The sequence below is a fragment of the Lepidochelys kempii genome, chromosome 3 (assembly GCF_965140265.1).
Source record: "Lepidochelys kempii isolate rLepKem1 chromosome 3, rLepKem1.hap2, whole genome shotgun sequence".
Taxonomy (NCBI): domain Eukaryota; kingdom Metazoa; phylum Chordata; order Testudines; family Cheloniidae; genus Lepidochelys; species Lepidochelys kempii.
In genome coordinates, this window is record NC_133258.1 from 146546005 (window position 1) to 146565725 (window position 19721).

The 19721-nt window shown below is 44.8% G+C and overlaps 1 protein-coding gene across 2 annotated transcripts in view; it reads left to right on the forward strand.

Annotated features, from left to right (window-relative positions):
- Positions 1–19721, forward strand: part of TTC27 (tetratricopeptide repeat domain 27) — a 185134-nt gene that overhangs the window by 33536 nt on the left and 131877 nt on the right. The gene's annotated exons all lie outside the window — the stretch shown is intronic.

Genomic DNA, 19721 nt, shown 5'->3' on the forward strand with positions numbered 1-19721 from the left:
AACCTGTGGGAAACGCAGTAAAGTTTCATGATGCCAGGGTGCTGAGATCTCTCTTGTACTTTAAGGGGGAAACAGGGACTTTATTCCCCAGAAATGATAGGTATCTGTGCTACTTGTTGTATGTGGGGTTCCCCCAAAACCCACTCCTGCTATGATTCATGAAACTGTACCCTGACATCAGGAGCCCTGGAGAAAAAGAAATTCAGTTTCACACGCTGTAGCTGCAGGATGGTCATGGAGTGAGCATTTGGTAGGCTGAAGGCTCGTTGGTGCTGTCTATGAATCAGCCTGGATGCCAGTGTGGGCTGCTTCACACTGCACAACAGTTACGAGGCTAAAGGCACATATTTCTGCATCAAGTGAACTCAGGATGCTTCTGGTTTGCAAACTCTCTACAGTCAGCAGGATCCTACACATGTGCATACTGATGCTGGGTCCAGGCATGCAAGACAAAATAGGGATGCCATATGTGCATACATCCTGGCAGTGCAGGGAGACAGAGGACGACATGGACCTTTTGCTGCTGCTAGGGGCTACCTTTACAGCCTTCCTGTGAAGCTGCTTTAGCATAAGAACAGTCATACTGGGTCAGACAAATGGTCCAGCTAGCCTAGTATCCTGTCTTCTGACAGTGGCCAATGCCAGGTCCTTCAGAGGGAATGAACAGAACAGGTAATCATCAAGTGATCCATCCCCTGTTGCCCATTTCCAGCTTCTGGCAAACAGAGGCTAGGGACACTTCGGAGCATGATCTTGTATCCGTGCCCGTCCTGGCTAATAGCCACTGATAGACCTATCCTCCCTGAACTTATCTAGTTCTTTTTTGAACCCTGTTATAATCTTGGCGTTCACAACATCCTCTGGCAAAGAGTTCCACAAGTTGACTGTACATAGTGTGAAGCAATACTTCCTTTATTCCTTTAACCATGCATGATGGCACATCCCAAGTTCAGAGTGTGGTGCAAAAGTTCTTAAAGGTTTTGTGTTCATCTGATTATCACTTGCTGAAGGTTTTAATCTGTGCTTATACCATTGTATATCTGTGTGAAACCCATCATTACAGATTACTTCAACTGCGTTTACAGTTTGGGATGCAATTTGTTCTGGGGGCACTTAAGACAGTGGTGTGATGCATTCCTTTTTCACTGTGCATGTGCTTCTTGCCATCCATATCATATGTAACCCATTTTAACAACTTTGCTCTGATGTGTTTACATCTGGGTGTGGGTCTGTTTCTGGCAACAGTTACAGCCATTGTTGCTTTGCATTGCTTTTGAGTTTGTATGTGCAACTTGGAACTGTGTGGGGGAGCCCATAGTTACAAGATTTCCACAATGGTTTTATGGTTCAGTTTGCAGCTGCTGCAGGGCATTGCAGCAGTCTTTTTGTGTCTAATTGGGTTTTGAAAGTCCCTATTAAATACTACTATTTACATATGCAACTTTACTAAGTTTCACAGGACCCGCAACTCTACTAGATATCTCTTTCCTAAACAGCTTTAAAGCGATGGTGGACTGTGCTGTGTTCTCCCCCAGACCAGACCACCCACCCCCTTTGCTCTGTGTGGCCTCAGAAGGCTGCTTGTATCCTGTAGATAGGCCTGGCCTGACATTCTAGCAAAGAAAAGGAAATTCAGTGAGAGAGACTTCATTTAGTTACCTTGGTCCCTGCACCAGAAACCTCTCTCTCAGCCAAATGCAAGCGTATGATGAATTCTTCTGTTTCCTCCCTTGAGACCATACTTCCCACTCCATGCTTTCCCACAACATTCCCTGTCTGCCAGGTGGTCAGGAAAGAGACAGACACAGAAGCATGCTGATTTTTACCTTCCCAAGTTTCTATGGAATGTGGTGTGCACCTTAACCCACACTCCCTCTTTGGAAAACAGTAAACTTAATGTTTAAGAATTTTTTCCCCCAGTAGGTCCATTTTGGGGTTGAGAATAGCAGAGGCTGGTTGGAGGGGGGAAAGGTGGACGAGGTGGTATGGAGATGAGCCATGACAATGGCATGGCTTCAGCATTATTCCTTGCACCCAGTAACACACAGAGCAATGCTTGGTATGTTATTGAGGGAAGAAAAATAATTGCACATCATTTCAAATGTCCTTGTTTTTAAAAGTGCAAACTTTGCACTACAAAAAGGGGGGAATATTTTGGAGGGAAGGAGTGGCTTGCATTATTAACTTACCAGCCTGGGGTTCTGCATCTTGCCGAGGCACCAGTCCATCTTCAGGATCCTCCGTAAGGACTTCTGCAGCCTGATCCTCCTCCTTCCTGGCTGCTTTCTGGGTCTTCAGGGTTATCCTTGATATTTCTAGCTGCACCCAGGTCACTGTCCCATTGAATGATGAGAATGGAAGGGTTCAGCAGCACAAGGTGAGCCACTGTATGATCAGTACGGGGAAACCTTGCAATCATATAGTCGAGTTCCTCATAGAACAGAAATGTGGCAGGGGCTTTCCCAAACTGTCTGTTGAAGTCCTAGGCCTTTCTGTACAAGTACTTCAGGTGCTTCTTTCACTCCCCACACTAAATAGCAATAAGGAGATTGCACAGTTCCTCCAGCTTGCTGGAAATTTGCCCTTACAGGTGAATGTTACTGCTGCTCCACCCAAAATTTTGCTGACTGCTGTACTCCATCCAGGTATTTATTAAAGCTCTGATATGCTCTTGGGCCAACTAGCTATTTGCTAAGCTGTTGTCATGTTTTCTTGTAGTAGTGAACTGCAACAGAACGCTGGTGAGATGTGCAACATGCTGCTACAGCTGCATTACAGGGAGAGCGTGAACTTTATTCATTCGGGTCAGGAAGAAATGGGTACAGTGCATTGTGGGAATGGCAGTGGAGGATTATTGAAATCTGAGCCTTAGTACCCACCCATTCCCACATCCACACTGCAAAATGGCCTAGGTACTGGGCCAAGCCACAGCTCACCCATGCTCTTTCCAACACCCTTTAAGTGAGCTAGCTAGCTTGGAATCTACTCGTCTTGTGACATGCACTTCATGGGTTCGACATGGACAGTGTGCGGAGCGGGGGGAATGACACAACCTCATGCCTGGACACATGTAGAGTCACCAGTGTAGACATAGCCTTAAATATTAATGATTTTATAGTAATAATTTATGCTTTGCAGCATCAACAACAAAGACCAAGAAAAATAATTTTATAAGCGTTTATGGCGGATATATCTGAAGTAAGGCAGATAAGTAATTTGAAAATCAGCGAAAAAGAGAATATAACTAGATGAATTTCTATCCAGTAGACTCCAGGTAGGGTAGAGTTTGTGCAGTCTTGATCAGTTTCCTGGACACCACATATACTGTGGGGTAGTGACTGTGTTATGTGCATTGGACAGGTCAGAAGTAGCTTAGCACTGTGGATCCAGAGCTACTCAAGATATGACTTGATTTTTTTTTTTTTTTAGAACTGCTGAGCCCTGGAAAGTTCTGAGTGCTCAGCACTTTTGAAAATTAAGCCTATCTAGTAGAGCTTGGCAAAAAAATTTGCACAAATACACTATTTGTTGAAAAATGCAGTTTCAGTTGCCTTGAAACTATTCACAAATTTGACATGAATTCTCCAAATATTTTCGGCCAAACATTTTTTGGGACTTAGATGCCATTTGCAAAATGTGGGGGAGAAGGAGACTCCCATCTTATAACTTTAGCCCATTGCTTAGGGCACTCAGTCGGGATGTGGGAGACTCGGGTTCAATTCCTCTCGATCTGATAACTTCTCCTCCTCCTGTTTTATAAAGCTATCCCTTTCAAACTGATTGGAACTCAGTGTTTTGGATTGAACAACATGTTTTGTTTCACCCAAAACTGTTTTTTTGTTTCGCTGACATTTTTCCCAGTTTTCAAATTCAGTTCAACCTGCACCAAATTCTTTTGGTTTTTTTATTTCTTCCTCCCTGAACTGCCAGAAAACTGAAAAGTCAGCTATTTGCCCAGCTCTGTTATTCAGGTACCTAAATAAGGACTAGGTAAAAGTGAACTTATTAGGCAAAGATTGTAACTTGCTAAAATTAAGTTTGTCACTAAAAAGGTGTCTTGTTTTCTTTTGTTTATAATTGTACCTGTCTTTCTCTTGCTTTGTATCACTTAAATCTCTGTTCTTTATTTTACTATAAACCATCTCCATTCTGTTCTATTGAACTAAAGAGAGTCTCCTCAGGTAACCTAACAGGCTGGGGTATATACTGTCTCTTTGGGGGTAGTGAATTTAATAATTTTTATGAATGTCCAATATGGCAATGTTGAGACTTGCAGAGTCTTGAGGAGTTGGCTGGTGAGGCTCACAGAGCAGTGTGGCAGGCACCTGATACACCGTTTAAGCCCCAGTAAAGCTCATTCTTCCTCAGGCAGAGGGTAACACAGTGGCTTACAGTTCTGGGTCCCTTGAGCAAAGCTTATGCTCAAATAAATTGGTTAGTCTCTAAGGTGCCACAAATACTCCTTTTCTTTTTGCGAATACAGACTAACACGGCTGTTACTCTGAAACCTATCTAACTTCAGGCACCCATTTTTGAAAATCTTGGCCTAGATCAATGGTCACCAACCGGTAGATCGATCATGGAGCTCTGACAGTCTATCTCAGTCTGTCTAGGTTTGCCAACCCTCCTGCAGCCTAACCAGGAGATCAGCCGATAACAATCTGGTGGCACAGCAGGGCTAAGGCAGGCTCCTTGCCTGCCCTGGCCCCATGCTGCTCCCAGAAGCAGCCAGCATGTTCCTGCAGCCCCGGGGGGGGGGGGGGCACTGTCCCCGCAGCTCCCATTGGCTGGGAAGGGGAATGTGGCCAAGGGGAGCTGCGGGGGTGGTGCCTGCTTCCAGGGGCAGTGTGCGAAGCCACCTGCACCCTCCCACCCCCAGAGCCGCTGCCGGACATGCCAGCCACTTCCAGGAGCAGCACGGGGCCAGGGCAGGCAGGGAGGCTGCCTTAGCCCTGCTGCGCCTCTGCCAACACAGAGCTGCCTGAGGTAAGCGGTGACCAGATGGAGTCTGCATCCCAAACCGCTCCCAGAGGTCACACCCTCTCCTGTACCCCAGCCCCCTCCCAGAGCCTGCACCCCAACCTGCTGCCTGAGCCGGAGACCCCTCCCGGAGCCAGCACCCTGCACCCCCTCCTGCACCCCAACTTCCTGCCCCAGCCCTGAGCCTCTTCCTGCACTCGAACTCCCTCCCAGAACTTGCACCCTGAACCCCCTTCTGCATCCCAACCCCCTGAGCCCCTCACACACTTCGAACCCGTTGGTCCCCAGCCCAGAGCCCACACCCCCTTTCGCACCCTAAACCCCTGTCCCAGCCCGGTGAAAGTGAGTGAGGGTGGGGGAGAGTGAGTGGGGAAGGGCCTCGGAGAAGGGGAGTGGCAGAGGTGTGGCCTCGGGGGAAGGGACCTGGCAGGGGTGAGTCAAAGGTGTTTGGGTTTGTGTGATTACTATTTTTCTACATTTTCTTTGAGGTAGGTCCTGGGTTGCACTTAAATTCAAAAAGTGATCTTCTGCTTAAAAAGGTTGGAGATTGCTGGCCTAGAGCTTTGAGAGAGAGAGGGCTTTTGATGCAGATTGAGATTTGTGAGTGTGATGAGTTTGCTGGGTCAGGGCATTAGCTGCTATTCTTTAGTTGCTGGCTTTTTTTTTTTTTTTTGGGTAACTTACATGAAAGGCATTTCAGGTGAGTGCCCTTAAATCTTATAAACTAAAATAAATTAGCTATTCTAGAGACTAATTTTATGTCGTGTCTTTGGTTTTCAATTAAATGTCATTCTGAAATGATAAAGATTTTAAACAGTTCTTTGGCTGGCCTTGAAAAATCTACTTGCCTACTTACACGCAAGCAAGGAGGAGGCATTATTCCATTGGTAAAGTGATGCAAACCTTCCAGTTCTGCAGAATCGATCTGCTAACCTTTTACTTAAAATAAGTAGTGTCTCGCATTTGTGGTTGCCAAGATTATGCTGGTTTATATTCAATAGGTGGACAGCTGCAGTGCCTCGCTGCTGTTCTCAAGCAGCTGTCCTGTGAAATCAGGACTCAGGACAATTTCTCTGTTTGTTGTTTAGAACCTTGTGCTTAATCTGGTGTGGGTAGCCAGAGGGCTGTCAGTTCTGGGGATCTCAATGATAACACTAGTGGAGCCAAAATGATGCTTGTGAGAGTCGGGAAACTTTCCAAAAACATTCCTAGTGCAAACATGGTGTAAGTGTCTAAATTTTTTGGGCCCTGGTGCTAGCATTGTGAGAAAAGACTAAGCTGATAAGGGAGTAATGAATATATCTTTTAGTTAAAACATGAACTTAATTAAGGCAGATCTTTATAGGTTTTTCTTGTTTGCATCCCCCCTAAAGTAATGTATTTTAATTGGCAGCATTTGTTTTTGTCACATGAACCGTATTAAATATTTTTAAAAGTTAAGTACTGTGAAGTTCCCCTGGTGTTGTTTGGACTGGTGATCTGTTATGTCACTCCAATCCTCAACTCTGGGAGCCAACCTTACCTTGCTCCGCTGTGAGAACCCTCACTATCAGGCTGTTTACGCACAGGCACTAGCATGTAAGCTGCTCCCAGCACATGAGTGAGCACTTTTAGCCAGGTGCTGCTTGGATTGTGCAACCGAATGACACTAGCCAATATCTCCGGTCCCAGACACAACCCTAGGAATCTCAGTCTTGCAGTGTCCCGTTATGCCCGCTGGATGCTGCAAGCTTATATGAGTTCGTCAATTTAACAAAGAAATTGATATGTACCAGGCTTGTTATCCCAAGGGGAGTCGCTGACACACTTCAAACCAAACGCACTGCTTCAGGTAGAATAAACAAATTTATTAACTACAAAAGATAGATTTTAAGTGATTATAAGTCAAAGCACAAGAAGTCAGATTTGGTCAAATGAAATAAAAGCAAAATGCATTCTAAGCTGATCGTAACATGTTCAGTGCCCTCACAAACTTAGATGTTTCTCCCCACAGGCTGGCTGGTTGCCCTTCAGCCAGGATCTCCCTTTGATGAGCGCTTTAGTCACTTGGTGGTGGTATCTGTAGGTGGAGGTGGAAGAGAGAGCCAGCATGGAAAGTATCTCTCCCTTTTATCATGGGGGTGACTAAGTGACTTAGAATCATAGAATATCAGGGTTGGAAGGGACCTCAGGAGATCATCTAGTCCAACCCTCTGCTCTAAGCAGGACCGATAACTCAAGAGTCCAACCAATCCTTTGTTGCTGCCTAGGCCGGTGTCCTTTGTTCCTGTGAAGCTGGGCTGGGTTGGGTTTGTCCCATACATGTCCTGATGAGGTGTGAATTGCCCCTCTGTTCCTGGAGAGTTTTGCCTGGGCTTTTTTTAAGCCATGAGGACACATTTTCAGCCTCAAAACTACATGCATGAAATTACAACTTATAACATTACTATAACAACAATGCTCAGTGCAACATGAACATTCTGAAGATACCTGACATGACAAACTTTGCATTGGTTACCACACAATTATATTATAAGGATGAACATGGGGTTGCAGGGTGTTCCCCCGAGATGCAGTGTGTCACACCTGTCCACTTAGTTTACTGCAAGACGGTTAGTCACTGACCATCTCAAAGGCAGTTTGTGTTCTCTTGGCATCCAGCCATTAAGGCCATGGGGTTTGGCCAGCCGCTGCTTGGATTGTACAACCGAATGACACTATCAGATCACTGGTCCAGATGACACCAGGGGAACGTCACAGTGTCTCAGCAAGCAGGGTAAGGCTGGCTTCCAGGGTCGAGGATTGAAGTGACCTAGCAGATCACCGGTCCAGATAACACCAGGGGAACGTCACAAGTACTATTAAGAGACAAGTGAATACTTTGTTTTTGTGGATACAGACTAACATGACTACCCCCTGATACTTTTTTGTATTGTCCAGTTCATTACTATGGTAGTGTATTCCTTTCTGGACGTACTGCAGAGCAGATAGCTGTATTTTTTTTTTAATGCTTGCCCCTTGAAGCCTTAAACCCAGGAAATGATGCACAACTGCAATGTGTAAGTAATTGCCCCTCTCTGGAATCATGTAATACTTATTTGATCAGAAATCTGCATTTTTGTAATATTTCCCCCCACTGTCATATAGGCTCCATTGCACAGACAGCTGTCATTTAACAATTACTAGCTCAAGAAAGAGCTGTGAAGAACGAATGAAAATCTAGGCCTGCATGTGTATAAAATCCTTAGTGGGTTTCTTTATGCACTTTTCTTTAAAAAAAAAAAAAGAGAGAGAGAGAGAGAGAGAAAAACAAATGACACTTTCTTCTGTATGTTTTTTTATATATGTTAATGTGCTTGCCTGACCTTCAAGAAGCTATCAAAGTATGGTGATATAGATCAGGGAAATGGGTATTGTAAGTTGTATAAGTTGACATTGAAATGTTCTGTCAGTTACTGAAATTGGTGAAGAGGGATAAAATGGGTTCTGCTAGAAACATACATTTTTATGGGTCAAGTCTGAAGTCCAAAAACATTTATTTAAAAGAGGATGTGTTTAATGATGAATGTGAAAACAAGTTAAAACACAAAGCAAATCAGATGGCTTCATAACAAGAAAGTGCTCCTGTGAATTACCAAGATGTAAGGTCAATGTTCAGATAACTTCCCCAGACTTTAAAGCAGTCTGTTGAAATAAATTCCAGTGTGCTAATCAGGTTACACCAAGATAACATTTAAATAGTGCTAGCATCCTGAGAGCTTCATTTTTTGATGCTTAAGTAATGGGATATGGAACCCAGTCAGTCTACTTAAAATGAAAAATCATCAATGGAACTGTCATTTATTGGTAGAGTAATTTATAAAACACTTTTTCTTCTTGGACTCTTGAAAATATTTTTAAAATTGCATTTCTTCAAAAATCAGAAAATATAGTGTTAATTTTTTGTTCAGCTTGTATGATTGCATAGCTAGGGAAGAATAATTATGTATGTATCTGAGCTCAAATGTACAAATATACATTTTCTTTGTTAGAGGAAACATTTTGAGAAATAACGAATACTATATGATTCCTGAACAGTGCATTTAATATATGAATTGCCAAAAGGGATCATGCAATATTCTATCCAGTCTAGTAACCTGTCTCTGACAATGGCTACCAGATGCTTTAGAAGAAGGTGCAAGAATCTTTAATGATAAATTCTAGAATGAAACTTCCCAATGTAAATACAGATAATTGTAAAGGACTTCCAAAGCTATGGATGAAAATGGCTATATTGGGTTGTTCCTAGCTCTGAGAATTTATATCGCTTATTTCTTCTTCGAGGAGCGTCCCTGTGGGTGCTCCACTCCAAGTGTCTTGGCACCCTGCGCTTGTAATCAGAGATTTGTAGTAGCAGTGCCCTGGTTGGCCACGCACACGCAGCAGCCATTTCACGCGGCCAACCATCCCTCAGTTCCTTCTCTACCACTTTTGGCTTGAGTCGGACCACCAACAGCAGCACATCTCTCAAATCATAGATAGTTACCCTTCTTTGTTTGTAAACTACCCTTCCTTTCATTTTGTTCTCTTATTTACCCTACTTTTACCCTTTAAAATTTTTTTTTTGTATAGCTTCTTTCTTCCACCCACCCCGCCTTCAGCGGGCTCCCACTTTGAATAACAACAACCAAGTACGGGACTCATCTCCTTCCCTCAGGCATGCCCGGCTCTCCTGGTTTCAAATGCTGCATAACCTGTAGACTCTCCATTCCTGTGTTGAACGGCCATGCTCAGTGCGTCCGCTGCCTCGGAGAGACTCATTTTGCCCAAAAGTGTCTGTGTTGTAAAAACTTAACTGCTAGGACACGAAAGGCCAGAGACCTCCAACTCAAACTGTTAATGATGGAAAAGTCCCTGAGACTAGAATGCCTCCAGGCCAACAATCCCCATCAGCAGCCTCTGACAGGGGTTCTACCTCTAAGACTGTTGCCGGGGAGTCCGCTTCCAAAAAGGTCACAAAAAAGCAGACACATACATCCCCACGGAGAGATTCGCCCAAAAGAAAGCGATCTCCAGGTAGAAAATCTGCCCTGGTACCGACGGCACTGAAACCGTTGGACCACAAGGCACCAGGAATGTCGGGTACCGAGATGTCTCAAGGAGCTGAAGACCCAGCATGGGCAAGCTGTCTCTCAGGTGCACGCCAAAAGATTGAGACCTACCTCAGCACCGGCGGAGCCAAAGAAATCCTCTTCACCGAGCAGTGCAATGGCGCCATCCCCAGTACCCTTGCAGCATAGCAGGTATGCAATACCAACAGTTCTGACATTAACTGCAATTCAGAGTGTATTACCATCCCTGGCACCAAGCTTCCTGGTTCCATGCCAATTCAGCAGGCATACAGACCTCATAGTCACCTCCACACCAGGGACCCCTTTGTTCGGCACTGATGGTACCCCAGTCAGGCCTGGACTGTGCTGAATAGCACTCCTAGTGGATCTGCATCTCCGCTATCTAGTGATGAGGATGACGTAGGCCTTTACACCCCTCGTCATTCCTCCCCGAAACCGGGACCCTCTCACCAACAACCACCTATGGAAGGGTGAAGTTGGCAGTCACAACCCTGGATGCAACCTCTCATTGTTCTGCCACCCAATTGGCCACACTGGGACCCATGAGAAATCTACAGGGCCCAGAATCTTAAACCTCTCAACTCACCAGCATCAGGGACCACCTGGTCCCCTTCACCCATGGGCCCACCACCACCGGAGGCCCAGGAGGAAGGTGGAGAAGAGCCCGAATAGGCCCCTGAAGCCAATACACTGCCACCCACCCATATTTTATCCTTGTCTCCAGATGAAACAATTATGCCACCACCTCCCACTACAGGAGATGACTTCAAGTGCTTCCAGGACTTATTCAAAAGAGTTGCAGAATCCCTGGACATCTCTTTCACAGAGCTGCCAGAGACCCAGCACAAACTTACCAACATCCTACAGGCATCCCCATCAGCAAAGATGGCTCTTCCCATCAACAGTGCCATAATGGATCCTGCAAAGACAATATGGCAGACACCTGCCACTATCCCACCCTCCTGTAAACACTGGATAGAAAATATTATGTACCAGCGAAAGGGGCTGAGTTCTTATTTACTCACCTGTCTCCAAATTCACTAGTTGTAGAGGCAGTAAACCAAAGGGGAAAACAGCACCAGTCAAAAACCACCCCTTATGGCAAAGATTTGAAAAAGTCTTGACCTCGTTGGATGCAAGCCTATTCCTTGGCCTCACTGCAATTCCTTGTAGCAAACTACTCAGCTTTGTTGGCGAAATACACTTACAACTTGTTTAATAAAATGACATCTTTTATTGACCAAATGCCGGAGGAATCAAAGGAGCAATACAGAGCTAACCTTGCGGAGGGCTCCTTAATTTCCAAAACAGCCTTACAGGCCTCCCTTGATTCCGCTGACACAGCAGCTCGTTCTATCGCTATGTCCGTTTCATGCATCAAGCATCATGGCTCTACCTCTATGGATTCCTGAGGGAAGTACAAGCCACAGTTGAGGACCTGCCCTTTGAGGGCCAAAAACTATTTGCTGAAAGCACAGATTCATCTCTACATACCTTAAAGGACTCGAACTACCTTGAAGACCTTGGGTATTTATGTCCCTCCAAATAAGAAGAAACAGGTCAGATTTTACACTCAAAGATTCCATCCTACACCATACTCACAACTCAGAGAAACTACAATCAGCTCTGCAAACAAAAACAATAGAGGAGCATGCGGCACCAAAATCAACCCATTATGTCTCAACCTTCAACGTCACGTCAATCGTTCTGAAATATTGGGCGAGGGCTCGAGACCTCTATGTTCTCTCATTCCGGAATATCAGATGACCTCCAATCCATTTGGATATCGCGTGCTGCCACACTACCCAGTCTGGAACAACATTACTATAGACAAGAGTTCTGGAAATCATTCAAACGGGTTACTCTATCCCATTTACTTCTATCCCCACCTACCCATCCACCTTCCCTCACCCTCTTCAGGGACCCCTCTCATGAGCCCCTATTACAGCAGGAAATAAACCATCTCCTGCAACTAGAAGCCGTAGAATCAGTAGCACCTCAACACAAGAGGGTTTTATTCCCATTATTTTCTCATGCAGAACAAGAATGATGGGTGGAGATCGATTCTGGACTTATACAGACTTGTTGAATTTGCATGAGCACTCAGCATTTCAAAATTGTAACCCTGGCAACCATAATTCCGGCATTAGAGAAAGGAGATTGGCTCTCGTCCCTCGACCTACAAGATGCCTACTTTCATGTCACCATTCATCCAGTGCACAGATGATTCCTGCGCTTCACACTAGGCCATCAACATTACCAATACAAAGTGCTACCCTTTGGATTATCGACAGCCCCAAGGGTATTCTCCAAGGTCCTAGCCATCACCATAGCTCACCTCCGCAGGCTAGGGGAAATGATCTTCCCATACTTGGATGACTGCCTCATAAGAGCACCAACACAGCAGACTCCAGTACAAGCTACACAAACCACAATAACCTTCTTCACCAACTTAGGGTTTCAAATAAACATCCAAAAGTCCACCTTGGGTCCCTGTCCAACAACTAAAGTTTATAGAGGCCTATCTCAACTGTCTCTCAGAAAAAGCGAGACTACCCCAGCAGCGATTCCTCCTCCTAACCACACAGATAACTGTGCTCACAGACAGCCCCCAAACATCTGCCAGGATCTGCTTACAGCTCTTGGGGCATATGCCTGCTACGATTTATGTAGTCAAACATGCCAGACTACATATGAGATGCCAACAGGCTTGGCTTTGCACCTGCTATATATCACAGAGGCATTCCCTCCACAAACGGCTCACTATGCCCTGCAAAGTGAAGGATTCCCTCCAGTAGTGGTTGCAACTGCAAAATGTCTGCTCAGGGATCCCATTTCAACAAAAAGCTTCTCACCATAACGATCACCATAGATGTCTCCCTCATGGGGTGGGTAGCTCATCTGGACAACAACACTATCCAGGGACGCTGGTCCCCAGTGGAAGCCAACTTGCATATAAACATTCTAGAACTCAGAGCATTCAGAAAAGCATGCGAGCACTTCCTTCCACTCATCCGCAGCAATACCATCAAAGTCTTACGGACAACACAGCATGCATGTTTTATATAAACTGACGGGGGGAGCTCAATCATATCCTCTGTGCATTGAGGCACTATGCCAGGGAAGGGCAAACTATGGCCCGTAGGCCGGATCCGGCCCATCAGGGCTTTCCATCCGTCCGTGGGATTGCCATCCCCATGGCACAGTGGGGCTAAGGCAGGCTCCCTGCCTGCCCTGGCCCCACGCCACTCCCAAAAGTGGCCAGCACCATGGCCCTGCAGCCCCTGGGGGAGGGAGGGCAGAGGGCTCCGTGCACTCCCCTCGCCTGCAGGCACTGCTCCCTGCAGCTCCCATTGACTGGGATTGGGGAATCGTGGCCAATGGAAGCTTCGGGGGTGCTACCCACAGGTGAAGGCAGTGCGCGGTGGACCCGCCTGCCCCACCCCACTCCCAGGAGCCACTGCTGGATATGCTGTCCACTTCCGGGAGCGGTGCAGGGCCAGGGCAGGTAGGGAGCCCTTGAGGTAAGCGGCACTGGGCCAGATCTTGCCCCCCAACCCTCTGCCCTAAGCCCACAGACCCTCTGCTGCACCCCTCCTGCACCTCAGCCCCCTGCCCTGAGCCCCCTCTCGCACCCCTCCTCCATCCCAACTCCCTGCCGCACCCCCTCCTGCACTCCAACCCCCTGCCCTGAGCCGCTCCTGCACCCCACACTCCCTCCCGCACCCCAACCCCCTGCCCCAGCCCTACATTCATGGCCCTGCATATAATTTCCCCACCCAGATGTGGCGCTCGGGCCAAAAAGTTTGCCTATCCCTGCAGTATGCCTATGGCAATGATGCATCTCCAATAATGTAGACATCTCCGCGTCTTACCTGCCAGGGCTTCAGAACACTGCGGCAGACCACCTGAGAAGATACTTCTCGCAAGCCCACGAGTGGAAGATGGACTACCCAACCCTCGTTACCATATTTAAACATTGGGGGTTCCCTACTTCAGATTTATTTGCAATGGCTCACAATATGAAATGCCCTCAGTATTGCTCCCAAGCAGGGCTCGGTCACCACTTCCTCGGTGATGCCCTCCTTACAAAATGGGATGCACCACTAATGTATGCGTGTTGCTCCACCCCCTTTTATAGCTTTGGCACAAGGAGGGAATCTTTTGTCTGTGCTTGTCCCCATCCCCGCCTCATCAATGGATAAATACAAGGATTAAGATGGATTCCAGTATCATGTGACATGGTCACATGTCACTGTAAGACCTCCTAGTCTCCATTCTTCCTGGGTTGGTCCACACGTATACAGGAAGGTTTGCAGGTAAATAAACAACTTACAACCAATTGTCTTAGTCAATGGGAGCCATCAAGATTCTAAACCATCATTAAACTTTGCATAATTACAATAGGACCTCAGTTATACTTCACATTTCTAGTTTCAGATATGAGAATGATACATGCATACAAATAGGAGGAATATATTCAGTAGGTTATAACCTTGTTAGGATACCTTACAAGAGACCTTTTGCATAAAGCATATTCAAGTTGCATCATATTCACACTCATAAGCATATTTCCATAAAACATATGGAGTGCAACGTCCCACATTATCAGTATTGTAATGAGTTATGCTAGATAGGCCATTTAAGGTAGCTGCAAAGATGTTATTTGCCAGTTATGATGATCTCATTTATGTATTACCTTTGTATTATGAGTTATACATATGTCTGTATTTCAAAGTTGGGCTATGCTTCTGGGTGACACCCCTAGACAGTTTGGCATCAGCACTGCCTAGGCTGCTTGATGGCCCATCAAGGACCATCAGCTATACAATTGAACCAATGAGAGAAGGCAGATACATCTTATGACTCAGCAAAGTGTGCAGGGGCATGCTTATGGACAAAACAAGGCTTTCAAGCCATATGCGGGTCAGCTTGTGGTTGGAACAAAGGAAGCACAGGCCACATGGCAAAAGACTATAAAAGGCAACTGCATCTTCTCCATTCTTGTCTTCATTCCTGCTTCTTACCTCTGGAGTAACCTTTCTACAAACGAAGCTCTGAACAAAGGACTGAATGACCCATCCAAGCTGTGGATGTGTTCCAGAGGAACTTTCAAGCCAGCAAACTCGCCAATACTGCTAAGAACCTGATGGACTTCGAAGTCTTTGTATGTATGTGACTGTTTTACCATTTAACATCTCTTCTTGTTCTCTTTTCTTTATAATAAACCTTTAGTTTTAGATACTAAAGGATTGGCTGGCAGTGTGGTATTTTGGGTAAGATCCAAACCTATACTGACCTGGTAATGTGGCTGACCCTCTGGGGTCAGAAGAACATTTTTGTGTATTTAAGCAGAATTTTCCAAATAACTTCTCACTGTACTGGACCTAGGTGGTGATTGGGAGCCAGAGCACTGGGATGCAATAAAGGGGGTTGTGTGATTTCTTTTTTTGCTCTTGATAAACAGAGTGTGGGGAATCAGAAGTGCAGTTTGTGACTGGTTGGGGAATTTAACTTCAGTGTTACCCACCAGTCTTGGGAGTATCTGTTCTCCCTTTTGTAGCTTGCCCTGACCTTCTCATTTCCAGTGAGGGCTGCCCTAGGCACCCCGGTCACACCAAGCACACACAAAACATATGCTCAGAAGTGGGTACAATTCTGCACCTGGAGTGAGGCTAACCACATCTGCTCATTCCGCTCCTCTACCCAGGGTCCTGGACTATATACTAGACCTTAAAAAATTGGGCCTCTCCAACAGTTCCATAAAGGTGTACCTAGCTGCAATCACCTCACTACACAAGAAGGTAGATGGAACCAACATCTTTGCTCACCCAACAACTAAGTGTTTCCTAAAGGGCATGACTAACATCTACGCACCTCTGAAAGACCCTACTCCTATGTGGGACTTTAGCCTTGTGCTCCACACCCTCATGGGGAAATCATTCGAACCCCCTAGCAACCTGCTCATTGCTACACTTATCAGTGAAGGTCGCCTTCCTTATTGCTATCACTTCAGCAAGAAGAGTAGCAGAGTTAGGTGCCCTAATGGCACACCTGCCTTATACCACATTCCATAAGGACAAAATGATCTTGCCAAACCACCCTAAATTTATACCCAAAGTAGCCTCCCCATTTCATTTAAACCAACCCATATACTTACCTGTGTTTTTTCCAAAACCCAATGTTGACTCCAGGGACACAACTCTTCAACGCTTGATGTCCATAGAGTTCTGACCTTCTACCCTAGAAAAAACAAAGACCTTTAGAAAGTCATCACATCTCTTTCTATCTATCACAGAATGATCAAAGGGTGAGGCCATCTCTAAACAAAGACTAAGTGGATTTCTGGCTGTATCCACCTGTGTTACCACCAGAGCAATATCCCGGCTCCATCAGAAGTTCATACACATTCCACCAGAGCGCTATCCACATCAGTAGCTTTTCTTAAGAACATACCCCTTATAGACATTTGCAGGGCAGCTACCTGGGCCTCGGCCCACACTTTTACCAGACACTTTGCCCTAGAACAACATTCCACTGCCAACACTCAGTTCGGACTCTTGGTGCTATCTACCGTCAACAAAGCTACTTCAAAGTACCTCCCTCCATTGAGGGGCGGAGCACCCACAAGGACGCTCCTCAAAGAAGAAGAGAAGGTTACTCACCTTCGCAGTAAACTGAGATTCTTCGAGATGGTTATCGCTGTGGGTGCGCCACTACCCGCCCTCCTCCCCTCTACTTTGGAGTTTCACGCTGTTTCTCTGGGGTAGAGAAGGAACCGAGGGACGGTTGGCTGTGCACACTAGGTAACCGCTCAGAGCGGTGTGGCCGAGGGTACTGCTACTACAAATCTCCAATTACAAGTGCAGGGCACCAAGACCTCTAAACTGGAGCACCCACAGGGACAACCATCTCCAAAGAAGCTCAGTTACTGCACAAGGTGAGTAACCTTTTCTTTTTTATCTTACCTAATGAAACATAATAAGTGGCTGGAGGATATTCTGACCTATGCTATCAATTATGTGAACTGTACATTTAAAAAAAACTTTTGTGAATTGAACTTTTTAATCTGACCTATTTCTTCTACCTTTTAATAATACTTTGCACTAACATAATGCCATCCATCTGAGATTCCTAAAGCACTTTTAATGAATGATGGCCAACATTTCCAAAAATGGGTGTCTGAAGTTAGGTTCTTACATCCTTAACACCTGAATAATGACCCAATTTTCAAAAGTGTTTCATTGGGTGCTGTTGAATACTGAGCACTTTTGAAAATCAGGCCACTTAATTTAGTGCTTAACTTTATGCATACTTTTTGAAAACCTTAGCCCAAAATCTTAAAACGCAGTGTATTCCTTTGTAATTTGCTGCATAAACTCTGCTGTATAAATCCTGGTCCATGTCTACACCTTCAGTTTTAAGGAAATTATACACCACTGCTAGCAATGGTTGGGTGCTAGTGTGTACTAGCCCCTGGCATTACCTTTGTGATTTGCACCTACAATGCTAGATGGACACTCTGATTTTTTTAGAAAAACAACTGTGTAAACAAGGTCCTGGTTGTAGTAGTTCATTGTCCCTGTAACAGCAGACAAACTGCAGTGTAAACTCATTGCATTTTGGTAAAGAATCTGTTTTTGTGCTCACCTTCTTGTGTTAGTACATATGCTATTTCAAAATAAAAACATTAAAAAACCATATTGCTGCTTTTTCTGTTTACCTAAGAAATTAAAATTTCTGACATACTTTTCTTGGTTACATGAGGACCTTCATTTATAATGTGATAGAAAAATGGATTGTAAAGCCTACATTGGCTAATACATTTTAAAGAACCAATTATCTGTACCATGTTTTTCATGATTGTTTGTATTTCAGATGCTTAGCTGAAGAACAAACTTGGGAATTCTTAATTCATTTTATTAATCAAAAGAGAATGTTTAGTGAGAGAACAAGTAATCATGGTAAATAAAATAAAGATGATTACTAAGAGGGTTGATTAAGCTTACTAATAGGGTTTAGCAAGCTTAAAAGAAGGAATTTAACTTGGGGTATTACAGCTTATCAGAAGATAGCAAATCAGGTCACAGTAACAGTAAATATCTTTAGCTTACATCTTGAAGCTTCTTCATCTCTCTGACAAGCTGTCATTTTCTTGTGACCACAAGCTCTGTGCCATTTCTAGACTGTGATTGCTTTAGACACTCACGATTTCTCTCAGCTGTTTTTACTGCAGGAAAGTCATTTTCCTGTCATAGGTAGTGCTATGCTGAGTTAGTCTTGGCACTCTTAATGTATTGGCTTAGCAATTATTTCCAGACAACTAGCATTAAACTTGTTAATGAAACACAAGTATGTGACATACACTTGTCATTCACAGGATTATCAATTCAGGTGTACAGTTACTGATGTTATACCAATAAAATAAAAACCAGCAGGATCTTATTAAAGGGAAAAAGGCAAAATACCACATTTATTGTGAATACAGAAAGAATCATAGTAAGCAGTTAGTTATAGCTATAACATTCCATTCAATCTCATATTTATTCACACATTCATTCATACAAACACACACACACAGGTTCTGCAAGGTTGTTACCATAGTTACCAGCCTTAGAGTTGCTCATGCCAAGCCACTGGCCAGGTGGCCTGGACATGAGGAGGGAGCAGGGCCTGGTCAGATGCTCATCTGATGCTCCTGGAAGTTGGTTTGCAGAATCAGACCCCAAAGTTCTCACTTTTTAGAGTCTATTTTTATAGGAATTTCTTCCTATGCCAGTCTATGGGAATTGCTTCATCATGCTGTTGCTGAATCAATCAGCAGATAGCACGTTCCTGACGGCTCCAAGATGTTATCTTGTTCTTTGGTTCTCCCATTCTTGAGGCTGTTGGGTGGATTCCAGTCTGCCCTCCGGGGGGTCCTCTGGTTATTTCCACTTGACGCCTTCTTCAGCCGATGGACACTGGATTCTTAGGCTGGCACCTCCCTGATCATTCAGTTATTATCCACACCAAACATCCATCCACATACATCCTCTATCTCTATTTTAATCACAATTGTTAATACAACAAAAGGGCGGGGAGTCTCTGGGTGCTGTTTCTGTTGTTAGAGTATTGCTTTGAGTCTCTCTCTCTCTCTGTGAATTGCTTTGAGAACAGACTCTGTCTTAGAATGTACTAACACAATTAGCAGCTTGCAAGTTACACACATAGAGGGAGAGAAACAGTACCAAAAACCAAGAGACCTGTTAATTAGTAATACCCTGGAATTTAAACTATGGGGAATCAAACTCATTTGTGATTTTAATACAGAACTTCTTTAATATGATCCAACACTGAGAAGTATTTATTTTAGTAAAGTGAAGTAAATAACAAAAGATTCTGTACGCTTATCGGTTGGAATTGGTGTGAAGGTGGACTGTCCAGTTCAGCTGGACAGTCTGCATTGACTGACTTCTCGAGATACTTGGAACAGAAGTTCCTAACTAATTTTCATTCAAGGTGGTGTGACAGATGTAGTCTTACTCTTCTCCATTATTGCCATGGTCACCCCAGTGACTAAAAGAGAGTTAACAAGATGGTTGTCTATGAAAAGATTGTATTTGTTACCCTCAGTGAGCACCCAGGGGACTCCAGTTCTCAGTGACCATT